This window comes from Piliocolobus tephrosceles, chromosome 4 (genome assembly GCF_002776525.5).
Source record: "Piliocolobus tephrosceles isolate RC106 chromosome 4, ASM277652v3, whole genome shotgun sequence".
NCBI classification, from domain to species: domain Eukaryota; kingdom Metazoa; phylum Chordata; class Mammalia; order Primates; family Cercopithecidae; genus Piliocolobus; species Piliocolobus tephrosceles.
In genome coordinates, this window is record NC_045437.1 from 72,974,265 (window position 1) to 72,980,101 (window position 5,837).

The 5,837-nt window shown below is 45.7% G+C and overlaps 1 pseudogene; it reads left to right on the plus strand.

The window, feature by feature from the left end:
• Positions 1-936: 936 nt before the first annotated feature.
• LOC111529549 lies at positions 937-2,645 on the plus strand (annotated as a pseudogene).
• The last annotated feature ends 3,192 nt before the right edge of the window (positions 2,646-5,837 follow it).

Below are 5,837 nucleotides of genomic sequence, written 5' to 3' on the forward strand. Positions count from 1 at the left end.
CGTCTCTACTAAAAATCAAAAAATTAACCAGGCATGATGGTGCACACCTGTGGTCCTAGCTGCTGGGGAGGCTGAGGTGAGAGGATCACACCACTTCACTCCAGCCTGTGCAACAGAGCAAAACCCTGTCTCAAAAACAAAAAAAAAAGCCTACTTTCTCTTCTTTCTATTTTTCCTCCAAGGCCCAACTCAGGAGTCCGTTTCCTTCAGGAAAACTTTCTTGACTTTCCAAGGCAAAATCCTTCACGCCCTCATCTTGTCTGAGTATTTTCCCTTTATATTTTCATCCCATCTCATGACTATATTCACATCTACTGCCTTTCTGGATTATAAGCATTTGAGGGCAATTTCTCCAGTTCCTAGTATCTGGTATGCATTCAAGAAAACTTTCTGAAATCCTTCTGAAATCCCCATATGTTTTCTCCTCATGTTTGTGAAAGGAAGGCCCCACTTCCAGCGTGTTTCTTCCTGGGCTTCCCTCATCATCTCAACCCCCAACTCACCCTGAGCTCTCTGGCATCCCTAAACTTCCTGGTCCCAGCGGGTCCAGGCCCACTGTTGCACCACATCTGGCCATTCGGCAAAGTTGAAATTCTTTCTTTGACAAAGCAGTGTGCAGTTTGAAGGTTTTACTTTGTTTTGTTTTTTAGAGACAGGGTCTCACTCTGTCACCCAGGCTGGGGTGCAGTGGCACAATTATACCTCACTGCAGCCTTGACCTCCTGGGCTCAAGCAATCCTCCTGTCTCAGCCTCTGAGTATCTGGGACCACAGGTGCATGCCACCACGGCTGGTTAATTTTTAAATGTTTTGTAGAGATAGGGGGTCTCACTATGTTGCCTTTGCTGGTCTTGCACTCCTGGCCTCAAGCAATCCTCCCACCTCCGCCTCCCAAAGCGCTAGGATTACAGGTGTGAGCTACAGCGTCCCACCCAGTTTGAAGTTTTAAGAGAGATGTTTTACCAAGAGACTCCAATATGCAAAATCAAGCACCAAAAAGGCAAAACATGCATAGCTCTGCAGAAACGTCAGAGAGAGACCCAGTGTTTCAATCCTGGCTCCACCAGTAGCTGAGTGGCCTTCAGCAAGTCACTGGCCCTTTCAGGTGTTCAAGGAACTGGACTCAAAGATTTCTAAGATAACTTCCAGCTCTCAAATTTCATAATTATTGAATCTGAATTTATCTAAATATTAAGCAAAAATACCCAAACTTCTAGCATGACAGTCCCAAGTCTGGTGGGAAATTTGCTCTTTTTCCAAGCTGTTTGCTAGTTTTTTCTCTGCATATGAAGTCGTAGGCAGTTTCCTAAAGATTCAAGTTGAGTCTCATCAAAGAACCTGCAAAAGAAAACTACAGACTTATTGTAGCCCAGAGAAAGGTGTATAGACAATATCTGAATCTTAGCATTGCCACTATGTGACTTTCAGCAAATCTGGGCCTCAGTTTTCTTGTCTTTAAAGTGGAAACAAAAACAGAATCTATCTTAAAGGATTCCTATGATGTGTAAGAAAAAATAATTAACAGCAACAGAGGCTAGCACAGCACTGGTGTTCAGCAAGCATGAGTCAGCTCTCGGGGGCTCCCTCTGCACACTTTCAGTCCACCTCTGCGACCAGCCTGGCCCCTTAATGAGGAAAACGTTTTCTATTCTGAAACTCAAATCCTTCTGATGAGCTTCTAGCCACTCCTCATGGTCTTGCTGGGTCATTCATCCATTCAACTTATAGTTACTAAGGTTTTGTCGAATGCCAGATACAGTGAAAAGAAGCTGTACAGATAATTAAGACAAACTTAAAACAGTCCCCATCCTCAAGGAGCTAGAGCTTTGCTTTAGTAAAATTAGACAAGTCGGTCATTTCTGGGTGTCATGGAATGGAGTGGCCAACAGCCTGCAGAGCAACATGCCCAAGTCTTATTGTGACTACTGCAATACATACCTCACCCATGACTCTCCATCTGTAAGAAAGACACACTGCAGTGGTAGGAAACACAAAGAGAATGTGAAAGACTACTATCAGAAATGGATGGAAGAGCAGGCTCAGAGCCTGATTGGCAAAACAACGGCTGCATTTCAACAAGGAAAGATACCTCCTGCTCCATCCTCTGCTCCTCCTCCTGCAGGAGCGATGATACCACCTCCCCTTAGTCTCCCGGGTCCTCCTCACCCTGGTATGATGCCAGCACCCCATATGAGGGGTCCTCCCATGATGCCAATGATGGGCCCTCCTCCTCCTGGCATGACACCAGTGGGCCCTGCTCCTGGAATGAGGCCGCCTATGGGAGGCTACAGGCCAATGATGCCTGGGCCCCCAGTGATGAGACCTCCTGCCTGTCCCATGATGGTGCCCACTTGGCCCAGAATGACTCAACCAGACAGATAAGGATAGCGGGGAGGGCTCATTATATCAGTTTTATATTACCTGTTCTGCTTCACCAGGAGATCATGCTGCTGTGATGCTGGGTTTTCTAAACAGTATAAGGAAGGCTTGCTCCCCTGTCCTATCAAAGAGAATAGTTTTGGAGGGGAGAAGTGGGACAGAAAAGATGCAGTTTTCATTTGTATTGGGAAATGTGAAAATAAAATTGTCAACTCATTTAGTTAAAAGTGTATTCCCTTTTTCCTCCCCTCTGTATTCTCTGTGTATTATAAAAGAAATGAAACATTCCAGTTCTGTTTCTCTAGCTCATTATCTCTTCAGGATGTCCTCTGCATGAGATTCTTTTTCCTTAACTATATGGTAAATCTCTCTGGACATCCTCCCTTTATTAGTAAAGTCATCTTGTGCAGGACTAAATCTAGTACTTATAGAGCTTTTGTTGATTAAAATAATAAACAGCTCAGTTAATTAAAAAAAATTAGACAAGTCAACAACTATAATTATGGTGAGATAAATGCTACTAGGGGAATCTCTGGGTCTATGTGTATAGGGGAGGTTGAAAGAGACGTCCTAGGCCAGGTGACATCCAAATTGATAGCAGAAGAGTGAGAAGGACTGGCTCAACTGGGTGGTGGCAGGGAAGAGGGTTCCTGGGGGGAGGAGGAAATGAGGCTGGAGAGGTGAGCAGAATTATGTCACTAAAGACTTTTGGGAGCAAGGTAGAGGCACTGCAGGGTATGAAGCAGGAGCGTGGCAGAGGTGACTTTGTCTATGAAGTTGTCTGTGGGTGCTGTGCAGAGAATCCATGAAGGGAAGGTAGGGGAGGCTGGCAACCCTGCAAGAGGAGAGAGTAGTCTAGATTGCACTGGGCTGACCCTGGAGAGAAGGATGGTGGCTGAAGGTGGAGACAGTTGAGAAAAGGGGGAGAACTGGAGAGGTGTTTATAGGGTAGCATTTACAAGACTAGAGATGAATCAGATGAGAAAGTGTTGGGAGGAAGGAATTGAGAATGATGCCTACATTTCCGGCTTAGGCATTCCAATGGATGCTGATGTCATTAACTGAGATTTGGAGTCAGGGAACAGATAAAATTAGTTTTAGGAGATATAAGGTATGTGAGGTTGACGGGAAAGGCTGTTAAAAAGTAGAACTGTTCATCAATTGCTAGGAAAGAACCAGTCAAGGGACATGATAAGGACAGAGGAAAAATGGGCCCAGGAATCTGTGACGTGAAGGCTCTGCTAAAGACCAGAGGGTGGCCGGGCACGGTGGCTCAGGCCTGTAATCCCAGCACTTTGGGAGGCCGAGGTGGGCAGATCATGTCAAGAGTTCAAGACCAGCCTGGCCAACATGGTGAAACCCCATCTCTACTAAAAATACAAAAATTAGCTGGCGTGGTGACGGATGCCTGTAATCCCAGCTACTCGGGAGGCTGAGGCAGGAGAATCACTTGAAACCGGAAAGCGGAGGTTGCAGTGAGCCAAGGTGGCACCACTACACTCCAGCCTGGGCGAAAGAGCGAGATTCTGTCTCAAAAAAACAAAACAAAACAAAACAAAACAAATAACAACAACAACAAAACAGAGGGCATGTCGCTGGAGCACAGTGGAAGGATGAACTCTAGACAGGAGGGAGGCCCCTCCTCAGCTCTTGGGATGGAAGGAGGGAGGCAGCCCCAGGTGTGCAAGCACCGTGGGTCTTTCTTGCTCTCAACCCTGGGAGTCCTGCCTTTCCCAGCATCTTCTCATCACCGACCCATTCTGTTTGTCTGAACATCCCTCAGCCAGTTGGTGAATTTCTTTTGTTTAGTGGGACCAGCAGTTCTCGCTGGCCACCTTGAACAAACAGTTGGCCTTGGACAAGAAACTGTGTTTCAGGTTCCTCATCTGTAAAATGGAGACAGAAAAACTCAGTTTCTCGTGAGGGTAAGATGAAATTATGTATGGACGTGCTTAGAATAGTGCCAAGCTTGTAGGAAACTCTTTGAAGCGTTAGCTAGTATTCTCATTCGACTCTGGATGTATGAGGACAAACGCTGTGTTTACCTGGAGTGCTCCGGGCCATCCTCTTAGTCAGAAGCAGGCTTCCTGTTTCCTCCCCTTTCAAAGCCACGGAGCTCCTTTTTTTAGCTGTCCATTAAATTCCTATTTCCAATTTGCTCCTCATTTTAAAATCAAAGATAATAAATAACCTGTGTGATTTCATGCAGGAATTCCCCAAGCTGCCTAGGACATAAAAAAAAAAAAAAAATCCTGGCCCCACCAATAACCGGAATCACTGGGATTTGGGACCATAGAATTTGTATTTCTAATGCTGGTCTGATGAACCGGGCTCAGAATTTGTAGTAATGAAACTAGACTTTAGAACCAACTCTACATTTAGCAGGGCAATTTTGGGCACCTCTCTGAGCTTTTATTTATCCTTCTATAAAATAAGGAGAGTAAAATCTGTTCATAGAGTTATTATAAAGATCTGATAAGATATCACAGGGCAAAGCCCTCTGCCAGTCATGCAATGCTATACATGGTTCCAAGATATTTTTTATGGGGCTCTGAACTGGGAGCTGCTAGCCCAGGTTTTATTTGATCACTGAGTCCTCAGATGGTTTTCTAGAATTTCCTACCATAACAGTTATACATCACCAAGAAGAATCTCATAACATATATTGTTTTATTACACGTCATTCCCATAAAAGGAAGTGGGATATATCTCAGTGAAATCCATATGCTCACCACCCCTTTTGTCAGAGTAATGTTTGTTTTTAATCTGCCTTCAACTGACTTTTGTTATGTTTCAAAGGAAAATCCTCTCAATCTGCTATCTGCAGAACTTGAGTCCTGCCCGTCGAGGATTTTGTCAACTGGAATTTCTTCACCCCTGACCCCAGCCACCCACACTGAGGCATCCTCATAAAGCAGTGACCCCACCCCAGGAGCCCGCCCGGCCTCCTCCCGGGGGTGGTCTACATGAAATGGAGAGGGAAGGCTGCTTCTCCATGCCCCTTCAGGATGCTTGCATTTCAAGCCAGGAGCACAGTGCCTGCCTCGGCTCTCACACACACTACCTGGCTGTGTCTCTGGCAGTCAGAGGGAAATTTATAATCCAGGAAAATGGAGCTCTCATGTGTCTTACAGTTCACCTAAGATCACCCCAAAAGGAGGTGTCGGGGGGCAACTCAAGCTGAGTCTCCTCACTCAGGAAGCCATGGGCTTTCCCCCGTATAACATACCCCATTGGTGATCTCTTTTAACTTGAATCTTGTCATCTACAGATATGTTCTTATTTTGCTGTTGAATCTCTTTCCCCCCTATAATGCTGGGTTTGAAAACTAAAGCCTGGCCGGGCGCGGTGGCTCAAGCCTGTAATCCCAGCACTTTGGGAGGCCGAGACGGGCGGATCACGAGGTCAGGATATCGAGACCATCCTGGCTAACACGGTGAAACCCCGTCTCTACTAAAA